Below are 19,343 nucleotides of genomic sequence, written 5' to 3' on the forward strand. Positions count from 1 at the left end.
ACCAATGCCAGCAACGTCACTACCAATCACAGTATGGCAGTTGTTGATTTCTCCTGGGGAGGGGTAAGTGGCCCGAAAAAGGTTGTGGTTAGTTCAGACCTCCCCGTAGAATGTCTGTTGGGCAATGATTTGGAAACGTCACAATGGTCAGAAGTGGAGCAGAGGACTCACATGGAAATGTTAGGCTTGCCAGCACATGTCCTTGCTGTGACCAGGTCACAGGCCAAAAGATGCCCCACTGAACAGGTGCTGGATCCTGGAAGAACGGACCAGACACCTTCCAAGAAGAGGAGCAGTAAGGGTAAGGCTTCGCCTTCCCCCTTGCCCCAGGTCGTGGATCAAGTCTCTGAGGAGGCTGACCTTAAAGAACTGAGGGAAACTGAGCCGAAAGAGCTTGAACCTGGTCAGGTTGAGTTTCTGGGCTCAGGGGGACCCTCCAGGGAAGACCTGGGGAAGGCACAGTTAGACTGCCCCTCCCTTGAACCCCTCAGACAGCAGGCTGCTGCTGAGGCTGCAGGGAACGCCACAGGTACCCACAAAGTGTACTGGGACGATGGACTCCTGTACTCCGAGGCAAGAGACCCCAAACCTGGTGCGACCAGGAGGCTGGTCATCCCCTTGTCTCTGAGAGGTTTCCTTCTTACCTTGGCCCACGAGATTCCCCTTGCAGGTCACTTAGGCCAGAATAAGACTTGGGACAGAATTGTTCCACCCTTTCACTGGCCCCACATGTCCGAAGATACGAAGGAATTTTGCCGCTCCTGTGTCACTTGCCAAGCCAGTGGTAAGTCAGGTGGCACGATAAAGGCCCCCCTCATACCACTACCGGTGGTGGGGGTACCCTTTGAACGAGTGGGGATCGACATTGTCGGACCAATGGAACCCCAGACAGCATCAGGGCACAAGTTTATACTGGTGGTGGTGGACCACGCCACTAGGTATCCTGAAGCTATTCCACTTAGGACCACTACAGCACCTGTGGTGGCACGGGCCCTACTTGGAGTGTTCTCTAGAGTGGGCTTCCCTAAGGAGGTCGTCTCAGACAGAGGTGCAAACTTCATGTCGGGATATCTGACTGCAATGTGGAAGGAGTGTGGTGTCAACTACAAGTTCACCACACCCTATCACCCACAATGCAATGGGCTTGTTGAGAGATTCAACAGGACCCTAAAAGGGATGATTCACGGACTACCTGAAAAGCTTCGGCGGAGATGGGATGTCCTGATACCCTGCCTCTTGTTCGCCTACAGAGAGGTCCCGCAGAAGGGGGTTGGCTACAGCCCTTGTGAGCTTCTGTTCAGACATCCTGTAAGGGGACCCCTTTGTTTGGTAAAGGAAGGATGGGAGAGACCTCTCAGAAAGCCGGCATCGAACATTGTGGACTATGTACTCCGTCTCCGCTCGCGGATGGCGGAGTACATGGAAAAGGCGTCTAAAAACCTTGAGGCGAGCCAAGAATTACAGAAAGCTTGGCACGACCAAAAGGCTGTCCGGACTGTGTACCAGCCTGGACAGAAGGTGTGGGTGCTGGAGCCAGTGGCCCCAGCAGCACTCAAAGACAAATGGTCTGGGCCCCACACGATCATTGAGCAAAAGGGAGAGGTCACCTACTTGGTAGACCTGGGAACTCCCCGGAGCCCCCACAGGGTGCTCCATGTAAACAGGCTCAAGGCATATGTCGACAGGGAGGGCATGGGCTTGCTCATGGCCACAGATGAGGGACAGGAGGAGGAGAGTGACCCTCTCCCGGACCTGCTCTCTCAGAACCCTGACGATGGGTCAGTAGATGGTGTTGTCTTTTGTGGCAGCCTCTCTGGACATCAACAAAAGGATTGTAAACAGGTTCTTCAATCCTTTCGGCATATGTTCTCTCTGACGCCCAGTCAGACCAATTGGTGTACCCATGAGGTCGACACTGGGGACAGTCTGCCCATAAAGAGTAAAATCTATCGGCAACCTGATCATGTCAGAGACTGAATCAAGACGGAGGTGCAGAAAATGTTGGAGCTGGGAGTCATTGAACCCTCGGACAGCCCCTGGGCTAGTCCCGTAGTTCTCGTGCCGAAACCTCACACCCAGGGCGTTAAGAAAGAGATGAGGTTTTGCGTGGACTACAGAGGTCTCAATGCAGTCACTAAGACTGACGCCCACCCAATACCAAGAGCAGACGAACTTATCGACCGGTTGGCCTCGGCCAGCTACTTAAGTACGTTTGACCTGACAGCTGGGTATTGGCAAATCAGGTTAGCTGAGGAGGCCAAGCCCAAAACAGCATTTTCTACCCCGGGTGGGCATTATCAGTTCGTGGTAATGCCCTTTGGTTTGAAAAATGCACCTGCCACCTTCCAAAGGCTGGTGAATCGAGTTCTCACTGGGTTGGACGACTTCTGCGCGGCGTATCGGGACGATATCGCTGTCTTTAGCTCCACCTGGGAGGATCACCTGGTCCACCTGAGGAAAGTGTTAGAGGCCCTGCAAAAGGCAGGCCTCACTATCAAGGCCACTAAGTGCCAGATAGGGCAGACACAGGTTGTATACCTGGGCCACCTTGTAGGTGGAGGCCAGGTTCAACCATTGGAGAGCAAAATACAGGCCATCCAGGACTGGGCTCCTCCAACCACCCAGACTCAGGTTCGAGCTTTCTTGGGCCTGACTGGTTATTACCGGAAATTTGTCAGAAATTATGGATCCATTGTGACCCCGCTAAACGACCTGACAAGTAAAAAGATGCCAAAAAAAGTTCAGTGGACAGCAAGCTGTCAGAAGGCATTCGATGACCTAAAGCAGGCCATGTGCACAGCACCTATCCTAAAGAGTCCAGACTACTCCAGACCATTCATTGTCCAAACAGACGCTTCGGAGCTGGGTGTGGGAGCTGTTCTATCTCAACTGAATTTTGATGGTCATGACCAGCCCATAGCTTTTATTAGCAGGAGGCTGACCCCCAGAGAAAAGAATTGGTCAGCTATTGAGAGGGAGGCCTTTGCTGTGGTTTGGGCCCTGAAGAAGTTGAGGCCATACTTGTTTGGCACTCACTTCAAGATTCAGACCGACCATAAGCCCCTCTTGTGGCTAAATCAAATGAAGGGTGAAAACCCCAAACTACTTAGGTGGTCCATTTCCCTACAGGGGATGGACTTCACAGTGGAGCATAGACCTGGCACTGATCATGGCAATGCAGATGGGCTCTCCAGGTATTTCCACTTAGAGCAAGAAGACTCACCTGGTCAAGGTTAGCTTATTGTCCCAAAGTTTGGGGAGGGGTCATGTAGGAGAGTAGGGTCTGCAATCCTATGATCACCCAGATTTTTTGCTTTTGCTTCATTGGTTTACGACTTTCCCCGGCTGTGGGCCTGCCAATCAGACCCACAGCCTAGCTGTTCTCTCTCGAAATTAACACACATGTACATTAGGTGCATCCACCAATTGGAACTGGGCCGCCTTGTCAGTCCCTGTTTCAGCATACCACAGGTATCCAGGGCATCGGTGTACCCAGGGCCTACCAGGGGCTGCAGCATGTATTATGCCACCCCTGGAATGGCCGCCCAAATCTGACACAACTGGCTGCACGACAGCTGGGGCAACGTGGTGTAATCACCCGTTGCTGTAGGTGTAGTATTCCTACACCTAACCCTAAAATGGACACATGGATTCCTATCAGTCACTCCTATGGCAGGCCTTATCAATCCTGAAGGCAGAGTGCAGGGAATCATGTGGGACGGTGCTCTGGCGCGAGCTGAGCCCGTCGACGGCTTGCGGAACCAAGTCCTAATAGCCGTTCCATGGTGACGCGGGCCAACTACTTTTAAAGGCATTATAATCCTCGCGGTTATTTGCTAACTTTGGCATCGCATCACCTACACATGTCGAGTAAGGTGTCATACGAATTGGAATACGAACCCCTCGCCAGTTCTGGCGACGGGGTTAGCATTCCCCCCTTTTAGAGGGGCACGACATGGAAGTAACCTTGAACCCCGGTTAAAGTTGACTCAAGCCTCAGCATCACAAAATGGATGCTGCCACCAGACACAAGTCTGACCTCCTGCTGCTGGGAGACCTTCCAGCGAGGGGAGCTTGGACAAAGGGTTTCCTGTCGAGGGCGGTGTTGGCACCATCCCAGACAGGGTTTGTGTATCCCAGGTAGGCAGGGCTGAAAGGAAGGTGATTGCAAGTGGCACCCCGGTGCTCACTGTGCATAGCCCGGCTCAAACCAGTTTCGGGGGCACACCAGCCCCTGAGCTGGGGCGAAGCCGGACAAAGGATAGGGGTGTAACCACCCCCCTCCTGGCTCCACCCATAGGTAGAACCTAGTCACGGGCCAGCCCCTTTTCTTAGAATAAAGGTAGGAGCGAGTCCCCTTCCCAAATTGGATAATTCTGAATCTTGAACTACTTTCCACGAAAGGAACTCTTGACTATTTCTGAAGACTCTCCCTTGTGGCTAAGGAGTAGCCACCCTGCATCAGCAGGCACCACCTAAGCGCTGCGGTTTGCTGTAAGTCTCTCCTACGGATCAAGACTGCCCAGCTCGACGAGACCCGAGTCTCTGCCATCTCTGACCTTTTACCTACCTCATCAGCCCAGCTGAGAGTCGTAGGTGTGACGAGACCGCGGGACCGGCCATCTTCAGAACCTGCACGACGCTTATCTAGCACGCCCACCGAGGGACCCTCGAGTGAGTGCACCTAGGGTTTGAGAAGCCCTAACCCTGAGCAGCTCCAGCATCGAAGTCTGCCTCCCCAGCATCCCCGAGATCTGCGTGGGGGCCCTTCCGCTCCTTGCTGTTCACCGCGTTGTTCGACCACTTGCCGACCGGCTTGTGGCCCTCTTCACGACGCACCACGATTGTTTCATCACTAGTCTGGTTGCTCCAGACTGGCTCTTGCTCCCCTTCAACAGAGGAGTACCACGGACCCTCCTGGTCCACTCCAGACGCCATCTTGACTCCACCACGTGGGCTTGCCACTGCCAAGATCCGCTGCCCCATTCCTGGGCCCAGCATCATCGACAGCAGACACCTTCGTGGGACAGCTCGCCCTCCATCCTGGTCGCCGCCGCGCCTCCTGGTCCGAGGAACAGCCGAGTCCGACGTCATCCACTCACCTGGTCGAGGTGACTTCAGCCGGTACCCTCCTGGTACCCACACGATCGCTGGCTAGCGGTTGAGAACTGAGTCCCCTCTGCTTTCAGGTTTCCTTCATCACCGATCCAGGCTTGGATCTCGCTGAATATCGACACTGGTCGCCTGCCAGCAACTCTTCTTTCAGGCTCCTGAGACTACAACGAGGACTTCCGACATCTTGCCGAACCTTCCACAGCCGCAGCCTCTGGGCTAGGTAACGCGAGCATTTCGGTGCTCCATCGCAGGTTCGCTTTACAAGTGTCCAGTTCCTTTTTCGTTTAGTCCCACTGATCGGATCACTCCGGAATCAGTAAATTTAGACTTTCTAACCTCTCCCCTTCCACTGGCAGTGTAATGGTTTCGTGCCCTCGGGCATTTGTGTAAATTGTGCAACCAGAAGTATTTTCATAAGAGTTTTGAATTGTGCTTAGCTCCCTGACTCATAAAGAGCCAGGGTAGTCTTGTTATAAATAAATATCCTTTATTTTCATAACAACTTGTGTGGTGTCCTTTCACTTGGTGTTCAAGGGGTATATGTGATGGTAAACAGCTTGCTTAACACGCCCTCTAGAGTTTAGCCTAAGACTGCTCGTATCCACGCTACTAGGATAGCTGGTCTATAAGGTTGACTTACAACCAATCATCAATAAGGGTTGTTTGGAATGATACACAGTGATCACTAGAATAGTGAGCACTACATATCAGGCCAACTTCTCACATGCCCTACATACATATTTTGGAGGGTAAGGTGTTCAGACACAGATCGCTTTCTCATCTTTCGCTGGGTTCTCAAAGTGGTTTAAAGGAATGATAAAAACACCAACAGCTATGAGGGGCGAAGAGTCTGGTCAAACATGAGGAAGTAACTAAAATGGTTGACTGCCTGTAGGAGGCCAAAGTAGGCATGTCCAAATGGAAATGGACAAATCCTGTATTTGAGGTTCAGCAGTGTCCACAAATTGAGTAATTTCCCAAGCCCCATTACACCAGATTCTTGGGGCCATGATATAATCTATGTATTTATTTATTTATTTTATTTGAAAATTTTTATATAGCGCTGGCTAGACCCGGAGGTATCAGAGCGCTTTACATGAGAAAGAGCATTGTTTCAGAAGATAGTTACAAAGGTACATCAGTTGCAAGGAACGTAGTTACATGAGTTTCCAAAGCATAGTATAAACAATAGAAAGAAGAAAAACAGGCAAGGGAAGAGAAATTGTGGGCGGGGGGACAGGAAAGGAACAGGGGAGGTAGACAAAGACTAATAGAGGGAAGAGGATGGCGGGGGTAGGAAACACAACGGGGTGACGAGGAAAACAGTGTTCGACATTAGACTGGGTAGGTGATGGCTGAGGGGTGAACCAGAGCCAAACTCCTCTATAACTGCATATGACAGCTCCATTGGTCATCAGCCACAGGTAGCTTGGGCACCGCAATCCATACAGAAGGTTCTGGATTCCACCTAGGGGGCATCGTCAACAAAAAAAAAAGTTTCATCGAGACCGCCGGTCACGGTGTACGGTGCTGTGCTCCCAATGGTAATGTTTTGTAGTGCAGGATGGCAGAAATGGTCACCAATGGTTAAATAGGCCATGAAAGGATGATATCTTTCACTGCATGATGAAGGCAATTAACCTTTTTGCCATTAAGTGAGATAAACAATAAGTCTATTAGCCTTTTATGGTACTAGTAATGATTGTTAACTCTTGAGACTGCTTGTTTGTTTGTGCATTTGGACCATTCCTTTCAGGATGTCACAAATAAGTACAGGATATAAGAATTATATAAAAAACAAAGACGAGGCAGACAAGTCATGCAAATACTTAGACAACACATTATGACTACATTTAAACTGTAGCAATCTATTCCTGCAGTTTTGTGATGTTTTGCCAGTATGGGCACAGCAATAGGCCAGTTCTTCGGCAGTCAACAATCATTCCAGATCACTTTCCCTCTTGTGTATAGCTGAAATATTTGGTGCAGAATCATCCATACATCAAACAGAACCTGCAAGAAACCATAAATCTATGAGTGGATGTGAATGATTGCTGCATTAATGTTTTAAGCTGTGCAGGTTCTGAAGGGAACATATGGTATGATGTTCTGCACGCAGCCCCTCAATTTGGAGTATAAAACTATATCAATTTCAGTGTGATTAATTATGCCTGTAATTCCCTGGAGAGGGTATACTGACTATTAATGAATACTATCCCTAGTCTAGGTAATCCCAGTGTTTGCAACTGTGTAACAGCTTCTGATTCCAGTGTCACCAGCAACTGGGGGTTCCCAGATATGTCAAGAGAGCAGCAAACAATCTTTGCCATTTTCATACATACAGTGGCATCTCTAGAGGTGATATTGGGAGACGTGTCCGAAACGCGTCCGAGACTGCGCTTTTCCTTCAAATAAAGCACCATATATTGGCAACAGCATATTTTGTGTCCTTGGTCTTATCTGTGAAAACACAGGCACGGACCTCCCAACTCAGAGGAAGAAATCACAGACTCCCCCACAGCATTAGTGGGTGAAGCAGTGCAATTTATTCAGCAAAAGATAATATCGGAACAGTGCCCTCCATGACGCGTTTCGCTCATCCTGGGAGCTTGATCACATGATGCGTCTCCATTTTACTGACGTATTTAAAGTGAAAAAGGGTGCACAATCAGCTGTAGAAAATGAGCTAACCAAGTTAAAATAAACATAAACAACAGACTCAGGCACTTATAACGGTCTCTGAAATGCAAACTGAAACCGCTAGATATATATTATTTTGAGAGAGAGTAAAGTGCATAATACATTTTTTTGCAGCAGTAAAAACGGCAAGTGCCGGAAAGTGAAGCACCTAAAATACATCTTCTTATTAGACCTAGCATTCAATAATTGTTTCAACCAAAGTTAAAGAACAGTGCAAAACAAGGCAAGACAGCAAATATTCATAAATTATGCAAACGATAATCTAAGATGTGTTACATCATCACAGTCGGGTCAAAATTAGCAGCAGGCAGATAGATTTCGGTTCAGAAAATAGCAGCAAAAAAACATTCCATACTAGAGTGCAAGTGCAATTTTGTCTGGAAAAATTTCTAAGGACATAACTGAATCCAAACTGCTAAAAGACATAAAACTACGATGTATAAACAATAGTTGATGTTTAATAAATGCATGCTCTATAGGTTTATGAAAAATAGCTAAAAATGCCTTAAAATCAATGTGATAGTCCAGATAAGAACAAAGTGCCACGTGCCTAAAAAGTGCAAAAGTGCTGTGCAAAAAAGTACTGTGCAAAAAAACATCTAATCACACTAGCAACACTGGGGAGACGCTGAATCACTTAAGCCTAAACGATCCTCAAGTGCGAGTGCAAAAACAGTCACAAATCTTCATGCAAATACCAATACCAAAACACTGTTACCCCTGAAGCAAATTACCTTAAAACCACAGGATATAGAAAAAATGCTATATGAGAAAAGACACTAAAGAAAGTTATGAAGATCCTCATTAATGTTAAGGCCATTAGGGACTCTTGTATCGAGAGCTAAGATAAAATGAGATTCACTTTGTCTTAATAACTTATCTTGGTTCCCTCCCCGGCCAGGGTTGGGAACAGACCCTAAAACTGTATACTCCAAGTCCTTTAGTTTATTGTCATGAACAGACTTGAAGTGTCTGGTCACCGGATAGTTGTGGTCAGAGTTCACGATGGCCCTAACTTGCTGGAGAATACGCTTATGCACCGGGAGCTTAGTGCTACCAATGTACTCCAGATTAGAAGTGCACTTAAATTTATAAATAGCATATTCAAAACGGCATGTAAGGTGTTCCTGAATAGCAATTTCTTTACCCCAAAAACTGTTTTATAGTGAGTGCTATTCTTGGCAAAAGTGCACATGCGGCAAGAGCTACATTTAAAAAAAACAGTTTTGATAAGCCAGCTATTTTTAGGCTTCACCTCAGGCATAGATTTAACAAGAGCATCCCTCATAGAGGGTGCCCTTCTGAAGGTGATAGATGGTAGGCTTGGCAGAATGGGACCAAGAATATTATCGGTCAAAATGATTGGCCATTCTGAATAAATGATCTTGCGAATAGCTTGTTCTTGTGTGCTGAAAGTAGTTATTAACCAAATCGGGTGCACATCCTTCTCAGAATTTTCATTATCAGTCTCCTGGCTTGAATGAGGCTGAAGTAAAACTTCCCTTTGTATGTTCTTAGCTTTGTTCTCTGCTAGGGTCAATTGTTGTTTACTATAACCCCTGTCAAGGAATCTACGGAAAGCTTCCATCTGGCATTCACTAGACACTGTCTCGGAACTACAGATTCTACGAATACGGATATACTCGCCATATGGTATGCTATTGATGAGGTGCCGAGGATGTGCACTGTCAGCATGAAGGATCGTGTTACCAGCGGTGGATTTTCTGTGTAACTTCGTGTGGATGATGCCTTCATCAACATACAGTAAAACATCTAGAAATTCAACCATAGAGTCATCAATGGAAGCTGTGAACCTTAAAGTCAAATCATTAACATTTATATCCTCTACGAACTTCAAAGCATCATGCTTGGACCCATTCCAGATAAGACAAACATCATCAATATAGCGCCAGTAGTGTACTATATGGCTCCACCAGTGAAGGTGAGTGGTTCTGAGGACATGCTTCTCCCACCAGCCAACATGTAAACATGAATAGCTAGGGGAGAAGCACAACCCCATTGCCACACCACGCACCTGCTGGTAAATGTCATTCTGGAATTGAAAAAAATTGGTCGTAAGGCACAGATCAATAATCTCTAGCAGCATATTATTGTGGTCTCTCATATTCAAATACCGATTCTCTAAAAAGTGTCTAGTGGCGTTGATGCCGTGACAGTGATTTATACTAGTATAAAGCGATTCAATGTCGATTACCACTAAGAGAAAATCTGAACACCAAGTGACATTACTGATTTTATTCAAAAAGTCTGTAGTGTCTTTTAAATAGGACGGTAGACTGGTCACATGCGGCTGTAAAAAGAAAGCTACATACTTCGGCAACTTCTCATTCATGCTTCCCTGAGCAGACATGATCGGCCGACCAGGTACAGGAGTGACCTTCTTGTGAACTTTTGGCAGAAAGTAGAGTACGGGTGTGACCGGATGTTCAACATTAGGGAAATTCATTTCTTCTTTGGTCACCAACCCGTTTCTCTTCCAGTGGTGTATTCTTTTGCGGGTTTTATCTGCTGCGGCTCTCATTTCGAAGACTTCCTGTAACAGGAAATGTCAGAAAGATACCGTTCAGATTCCGCCAAATAATCCACTTGTGACCATAGAACTGTGTTGCCACCTTTGTCCGATTTATTTATGATAAGATCTGGATTTTTTCGAAGTTTTTTAATCATCAGATGGTATTGTCTGTTTCTGTAGTCCTTTTGACGTGTTTGGGATAACACAGTTCTATTAAGGGACTTAAGCTCAGTGATGACTCTGTCACTAAAAACATCTATTGCATCCTTTGGCATGAAGGGCAAAAAAGTGGAAGCCGGACGGAATGGACTTGGAACTGATTTGTTCAAACACATAACTTGACTGACAGTAGGTGCTTCCTCAAGGCTTGTCTCATGTGCCAGATCGTACATCGCCTGAAAGTTGGGAATATACTTAACTTGCAGTGAACCATCAATATTACTAACACTGGGTGTATTGTTTGTTGATTTACCTGTAAACGTGTTCAGCTGAAAGTGTTTGATAAGTTTAATTTTTCTGATAAATTTGAACACGTCGATCCGTGCCTGATTGTATGAGAAACGATTTTTGGGACAGAATGACAACCCCAGTGAGAGACGTTGATCCTCAGCTTCGGATAGCACCGTATCTGTCAGATTGATGACAGTATTCTCTGTCGCACTTGTTATTTCTTCCAGTTCCTTCTTACATTGCCGCTTGATGAAATTTTGCCGGTGCCTGGCCCTCCTCTCCCTCCTCCGTTTGTTGGCTGGTCCCCTTGCACATATTGAGGTTTGCGGGGGCGCAAGGTATACCGCCGGTCCTCGCTCACAAAATTCAGTTCCTCTGCAAGGGAGAAGCTCGTTATGCCCGATGTACTTGGGACCCAAGTGCCAGGTCTACCATCCTCTGAATCGCTATTTGATGTTAAAGAGGCGGAGTCAGAATCACCGTCTATTGTCCGTGTCTCAATTCCACTGATTACTTGTTTGCTCTGTGGATTGCCCCCGGTAAGCGCTTGTCGCTTGTAATTATCATATTTGCGGGCAAAAGTGAATATCCTTCCGGTAGAATAATCGTTCTGGTCACGTGCAAACTTGTAGATTTTACGTTCTTTAATAACCTCCTCATGCTTCTCCTGTAGCATCCAGTAAGCCATTGATACGTTCAATTTTAATCAAGAGAGCATTGCGGTCAATTTCAGCATATTTAATGAGAATGTGAATCATGTTCATCGATGACTGCAAATTGTTCTCAGCCCACTCTTGTAACATTAAAGGGTTTGGGTTTTCGAAGGTAGGAGCAATCAAAACACGCAGCCATCTCGGGACACGATTGGCGTCTCTATATTTATCTAAAGGTTTCTTCTCCCACCATTTGGATAGTTCGCTTTTTAATAATTTTTCAAGTGTTTTTAAAAGTGTTTTGGCGTCATTACTATGAGTATCAGTGTTTAAACTACGTGGTTCATTTGTGACTGCTGGAAGATTTTGAAATAGGGCTTCCGCCGCTGATTCTCTGTCACAAATTGCATCGTTGGAAAACATATTGCCTCAAAAATGCCTCGGTGAATCAATACACTGTGTCACTGCTCAAACAGGTCAGTTAAATGTGAAGGCTGGAGTTAATTCCGTAACCTGCTAATCCCTGCTCAATCACCAAAACCGCAGGTCGCCTTACCGGTTTCGAAGTTGCAGCTCTCCCCGGTCCTCCAACCGAACGGACTCCACAACCTATCGCCGTCGGGACAACTCTCCGGGTACTGGTGGTAACTGCACGGGTACGGCGGGGGGCAAAGCAATCGCAAATCTCTCCAGAGAAAAAATTTCAATGCGCCGAAACGCAGATGGCTGTACTACAGCTGTGCCTCAGCAAACAGAAGGGTCCGTGAAACCGGAAACAGCCCGCTCCGGTAACAAAGAATACTGAAGACGTCCGGTACGCCCAATTCTCAACGGTGGAAAACACAGGCACGAACCTCCCAACTCCAAGGTAGTAATCACGGACACCCACACAGCATTAGTGGGTGAAGCAGTGCAATTTATTCAGCAAAAGATAATATCGGAACAGTTCCCTCCATGACGCGTTTCGCTCCTCCTGGGAGCTTGATCACATGATGCGTCTCCATTTTACTGACGTATTTACAGTGAAAAAGGGTGCACAATCAGCTGTAGAAAATGAGCTAACCAAGTTACAATAAACATAATCAACTTCGGTGTTTATACCCCACACTGAAAAGCGCCATATTTAAATGTCATTCCATTCAAGACAAACATTGAAAAAGGACCATTTGCATCTAGCCGTATTCAAGCGCCATGTGAAAGGTATTCATATTTGCATGCTACTTTACACATTGTCAAAACAGATCAAATTCACCTGTAACATCCTATCATTATATATAGACAATTCATTGTGTCATAACTTATTTCGCCGTGTATTGGCATATTTAACTTTTATGCCCATGCATCGAAAAAATTACCGAATCGTTATTATATCATACCAGGCGCCGTTGCAAGACATTATGCTCGGACAGAGTGTACAACATGAAATTGCATTTCAATCAGATCATGGCAGATACTCACAATAAATTTCACATATTGCGCCGTATATCGGCATTTACTACCCAGATTGGACTACTCTGTCCTGCATTTGCCCTTCGTCAACGTCCTCATCAAGCCATATATCGGCACAATTTTCTTAGGCACATGTCTATTTCAAAAAAGAAGAAATCGGTATCTCATACAATTCTATTATTTACGGGAACACTATTCCACTGCCTCACTAGGTTTTTAGGTACCTAGATGTACCCGCAGTTCCTCCCCACTATTGAGGCCTTTAGGTGCCTTAGATTGTAAGTCGATGATATATCGAGACTCTAGCCTTCTCAGTCTCAAGACTCTGTCACCACCTCTAATATTTATAGGCACGTGGTCAATACTGAAGTACTGCAACAGGTCCCTGTTGCTCTGATGTTTAATCGCAAAGTGCCTTGCGACTGGATAGCTCAAATCTTTATTCGCGATAGCGCGCATGTGCTCTAAAACGCAAATCTTTGCCCTGTGTATTGTGCTGCATATATATTTGAGCCCGCATGGGCAGATCAAACAATAGACAGAATGAATAGTTTGGCACGTCATGAACTTATTTATCTTCTTCTGTTTTTTCATTCCTGCAACCTCACAAGTTAAAACTCTCTTGCTATTTGTGCAGGCCTTACACTTACCACAGGGATAAAAGCCTTTAATTTCTCTTAACGTTCCTTGTTTTCGTGGCGTGTTTTCAAGATGGCTATGGACCAATTTCTAGCCTTTCTGAACGTCACTAGTGGGATTGGGGGAATATCTACTCCTATGATCATGTCAGTTTTTAAAACATGCCAATTTCTTCGGAGAATGTTTTTAAGAGAATCAGCATCCTCCGAATAGGTAGTGATCATACGGAATTTTCCCTTATCCTTTTTCCTCTTTTGTACCTTTGTCTTTCACTAACTTTTCTCTTGAGATATTCTCTACTTTCTTCAGGGTATTCTTTAGCAGATCGATATTGTAGACTCTGGCCACGAACCTAGAGATACTATCCCTGGCTGCTGATTTGAAATCACAGTTTCTGGTGCAATTTCGTTTTAACCTAAGAAATTCACCATGGGGTATACTATTTATTCATCTCGGAGGGTGGCTACCTGTGGCATGCAATGTGGAGTTGCCTGCCGCTGGTTTCCTGTATAATGCTGTAACCAGCTCCCCTTCTTGTGTGCAGACCCTAAGATCAAGATAGTTCACTGCCACTAAACTAATCTCCCATGTGAATCTTAAATTCACATTGTTGTCGTTCAGATGTTCTATGAATTCCTCTGCCATGTCCACTGACCCCTTCCATACCAGGAAGAGGTCGGTTGGTACCTGTGCCAAGCTACTATTTCCTTTACCCATATAGCATTGGCTGGAGACCAGGCTACATGCTCCTCCCACCAGCCCACAAATACATTTTCGTAGATGGGGGCAAAGCAGGTTCCCATTGCTGTTCCAGAGATCTGTCTGTAATGGTCCCCCTGAAATAAAAGAATATTATTCATCAGGCAAAATTCAATAAGTTCAATCAATATAGTGTTATGTTCCGCAAATTTTAAGGGTCTCTATTTAAGAAAGAAGTCAATCGCATTCAGTCAGTGTTTGTGATCAATACACGTGTATAAGCTCGTAGTGTCCAGTACGATCAACCTGTATGATGGTTTCCATTTAAGATTTTCAATGTGATTGATAAAATCCTTTGTGTCTTTGATGTAGGAAGACAGTTGCAGAACTGATTTGAAAAGGAAGTGATCGACAAAGATAGACAGATTTTCCGTGAGGCTCCTTTGTGATGACACTATTGGCCTGCCCGGCAGGTTAACACTATCTTTGTATATTTTCAGGAGAAGGTAAAACGTTGGTATCACTGGATTGGTGTTTCTGAGGAATAAATATTCCTCTGTACCAAGCATTGATTTTTCATGCCATTTATTTAACAGTAGATGATATTGTTTAATGCTGTTGTTGTATCTTTCTCTGGTTGTTAGCTCACAGTATCTATTAACTGTTAGTTGTTTTAAGGCTTCACCACAATATTGGGCCCTTGTCATTAGGACGATGTTTCACCCTTTATCTGAGGGCTTACATATAGTGTTGGTGTCCTTTTGTAGGTTCTCCAGAGCTCTTTCTTGATCTTTTGTCATATTGGTTTTTCTAGTTGATGGTTTCATTTTGTATCAGAGTTTCACAACATCCTTGACTACTGCTTCCGAGAAGGTGTCAATTGCATCCAGTCACATTAGTGGTGTACATTGTGACACCGGCTTAAATGGACTTATTGGTGCCTCTTGCTCTATGCCCAGACGCCTCGTTTTTTGCACAATATCTTTGTTGTTTTTAGCTTCCTCCTCTTGTTCCAAACATAATTCTTCTAGCATTTCCAGAGATGTCAAATCATCTACTGTCAGGATGTCAGTGTCCTTCGACTTATGTTTTAGCTGCCTAGATTCTTTGATGGTAGGTTTGAGCATCACATATTTGTGCAGTTTGAGTTTATGCATAAATTTTAAAAGGTCTATCCTTGTTTGTGTAAACTCCAAACGGTTGTGGGGGCAGAAGGTTAATCCCAACTTTAGTACCGACTCTTCAGTTGTTGTCAGATATTTTGGTGTTGGGTTAACCATCGTCAGGTTTTCCACTTTGGTTACCATCTCTCCCCTCTCTTGCTTCGTGTTACTCTTGGTGTTACATTGTCTCTTCCTCTTCCAGCCGCCCCTTCTTTTTTTTCTGTGGTGCCTTCTGGTGGCTTGCTCTTGCCCCCTCTCAGCCAGGACTGGCGGATGAGATGGAATTCCTTGTGAAAAGGAGTTTTATGTTTATCTAAACAAACAAAAGGGACACTGTTCCAAAAGGCTGGCTATCGGATGTCGACCAATAGTCCTCGCCAGGAAAAAGTAAAGATAAAGACCTAGGTATAAAGGGGACCCCCTAAAAAAGAGAAAGAACAAGTCTTATCTCCTGTTGCCCTCACACACCCCGGAGGGTGTCATGCTTCATCATCGGGCGACATCCGATAGCCAGCCCGGGCTTCCCTCTCTGGACTAGTTAATCCGAGCATTGCCCCCTGGTAACCTATGGGGGGAGACGTATGGACGGGGCAGGTACTCTTCAGCCCGCACCCTGACACCATTGTAAGTAGAGGGCGTTTGAGGAAGGGGCATTCCGAGCGATTATTACTCTGCAACCATTCAGAGATGCTCCATTTCTGCAAAGCCCTGTCCCTTTTCGCTTTAGTGTACCCAATGTAGAGCAGTTTGTCCACCCTATGTTCTTTGGTGTGATCAATCTAGAAAGAGAGAGCTCTCTTAGGGTTCAGGCGGTGGAGTCTCTCCTCCTCCTCGGAAGGATAAGGAGGGGTGAAAAATGTTGGCAGCGTGAAGCTCTGGCCTACATTAACTGGAGTGACCACCTTCAGCAGAAAGGAGGCAAGTGTCAGAAGAGCCAGTTTTTCCAGGTAAAAGCTGATGTGCAGAGGGTGAACCAACAAGAGCTTGAAACTCACTGACCCTTCAGACTGACACAATGGCCATTAGGAAAACTTTCTTGATTGCCAGCAACATCAGACGGCAGATGTGCAAGGGCTCAAAAGGAAAATACGTGTGATATGTCAAAACTACATTGAGTTCCCAATTGGGCACCACAAAAGGGGTAGGAGAGAATATATGTTGCACGCCTTTGAGAAAGTGCATCACACCCGGTGACTTGAACATGGAGGGTTGATCTGGCAACCGCAGAAAAACTTAAATAGCTGAAAAGTAATCCTCAACAGTGCACAGGGCAAGGCTTCTACCGGGCTATAGACAATACAAACAGCAGCACCTCTGACGGAGCTGGAGAAAGGGGGTCCACTTGTCGTGACGAGCCCAAAACCACAAACTTGTCCCAATGGCAAGCATATACAGTCTTAGCTGAGGGATGCCAGGCTGATATCACAGATCTCGAGAGGGAGATCAAAAACTCTCAACTGTTGCCGCTCATTCGCCGGGCATGCATGTTGACACTGCTTAGGTTTGGGTGCAGGTCCCTGCCCTACAGCTGCGACAGGAAATACTCCCTAAAGGGCAGCCGGAACGGAGGAAGGATGTTCCTGCACAGAAGTTTCGTATACCATATTCTTGATGCCCAATTGGAGTCACTAGGATGAATTGGGCCCATTCAGATCTGATGTTCCTGAGAACTAAAAGCAGAAGTGGCATTGGTGAAAGGCATCCAGGAGTCTGGAGTTCAAGTCTAAGTGAATCTTGTCTCAGAGTGAGAGATGCTTTGGAAACTCCAAAAGCGCTAACATTGTGCGTTCTCTGTAAGGTGAATAGATCAAGCCAACTTTCTCCCCATTTTAGGAAGCGACCTTGTGCCACCTCTTGGTGTGTAAACAATTCATGATCCGCGACGCATTGGTGACTGAGTTCATGTGCCCCGGTGTTCAGAGATCCTGCCACGTGCTACACGACCAGGAAGATGTCCTGGCACTCCAGGCAAGTCCAGAAGCGCTGAACCTCTTGGCACAGAATCTACAACTCCACTCTGCCCAGTTTGTTGCAATACCACAATCAATCAATCAATCAATCAGGGAATTGTGAAGCGCGCTACTCACCCGCAAGGGTCTCAAGATGCGAGGGGGCAGTTCTGGACAGTCAAAGAGCCAGGTCTTGAGGGTCTTGAGGGTCTTCCTGAGTGGGGGTGCGTCTGATGTTGATCGGGAGCTCGTCCCAGGTCTTTGCCGCGATGTAGGAGAAGGTTCTTCCACTTGTTCTGGAACTGCGGATGCGGGGGGTTTCGGCGAGGTCAGCGGATCAAGGGTTTCTATTGGGTACGTGGAAGGCGATTCTTTCGTTGAGATTTTTGGGTCCAGTGCTGATGAGGCATTTGCATGTGTGGGTATCTTGAAGGTTGCTCTCTTCTCGACGGTGAGGGGGTCCTTAGTGGGGAAGAGGGTGAGCTGGATGCAGTCAACGTAGGATAATATGCTGAGCCCATCCTGTCTGACGATCGCGGCGAGGGGGGCCATGGAGATGTTGAAGAGCGTGAGGCTGTGCGACAATCCTTGGGGTACTCCGCAGATGGTCTCTGTGGATTAGGAGAGAAAGGGAGGAAGTCAGATTCTTTGGGTTCTGCTGGTGAGGAAGAAGAGGAGCCAGTTGAGGGCGGTTCTCTGTATACCAGCATTGTGGAGTCTGGTGGTGAGAGTGCGGCGGGAGACGGTGTTGAATGCTGCAGAGAGGTCGAGCAGGATCAGGGCCCCGGTGTGGCCTTGGTCGAGGAGAGTGCGGGTATTGTCAGTAGCGGCGAGTAGTGTGGTCTCGGTGCTGTGGTTGCTGCGGAACCTAGATTGGGAGGGGTCGAGGATGGAGTTCTCTTCGATGAATTTCAGTAGTTGGACGTTGATGATATTTTATGTGCTGCGAAAGGGAGGAGAGAGATGGGTCAGTAGTTCTTGAGGTCCATCGGATCTGTTGAGGGCTTCTTGAGGAGGGGCTTGATATCTGCACGTTTCCAGTCATCGGAGAATGTGCCGGGTTTGAAGGAGGTGTTGATGGTGCGTCGTAGCTCCTGTCGCGATTGTGCACCGTAGTAAGCCGAACCAGGTACCCACACACCACAACAAACTCCCCTGTGTGAACAAACACTGGTATAAATGGAAAAGGAGCTCGCGGCACTACCTCTCCCAGAAGGCAGTGGGGCCTAGCACTGATGAACAAACTGCCTGTCAACAAGACCCCTCCTTATAAGCACCTCCCACACTGTGGGAAGGTGCTTGACAATTTGGATTAACACTCTTCGTGAGCGGACGTTTCCTCCCCGCTAAAGGATTTGGGACGCAGTACATAGGATCCGCCGAGAGCAGTTCAATGGAGCTCTCGGGTGTCTCACTCGAATTGCGAGAACGGGAAAGCCGATTACCAGGTTTTCAAGAATCCCCTTCATAAAGAGCGCAAGTGTGTTTTCTTTATCCACTAGTCACGTGCTGGTATTTACATTCTGCCCGTCTTGCCGTCAGACTCTATCGCGGCCGAACTTTTGTTTCGTCTTTACCGGCAAAACCCTCTGCGGCCTGCCTTTCATTTCAGCACGCGCGTTCTGGGATCGCAGCGCGTATTACAGGCGTATTCCAGGCAGACCCTCCAACGGCCTCGAGAACTGAGAGGGTGCTGCTACTTGACATTTCCGTTATGTATTTACTGGGTAGCGCAAGGGGGCCCCTTTTTCACCATTGACAAACACTCGCTGTGGTGTAACAGCAAAGACTCCTCTCCTTGGATTGATTTTGTTCGTATTTTTTATTTACAACCTTGGCGTACTTGAATTCTGGGAATTCCTGGGTTTCCTTTTTGTCTGGACAAAAAAGACTCTTTAATTGGAAAATAAATAACTATTGTGTTGTGGACTGCTGCTGCAGGGCTCCTTGTAAGTGAAAGGCGTGTGCTACTCGTGTTGATTGAAAGTGTATG

General features: G+C 46.6%; 1 protein-coding gene across 1 annotated transcript in view; it reads right to left on the minus strand.

The window, feature by feature from the left end:
- The window catches only part of LOC146810320 (cholesterol transporter ABCA5-like), a 1,540,893-nt gene that overhangs the window by 546,224 nt on the left and 975,326 nt on the right, over positions 1-19,343 (minus strand). The window lies entirely within an intron of this gene.

This window comes from Triturus cristatus, chromosome 7, assembly GCF_964204655.1.
Source record: "Triturus cristatus chromosome 7, aTriCri1.1, whole genome shotgun sequence".
NCBI classification, from domain to species: domain Eukaryota; kingdom Metazoa; phylum Chordata; class Amphibia; order Caudata; family Salamandridae; genus Triturus; species Triturus cristatus.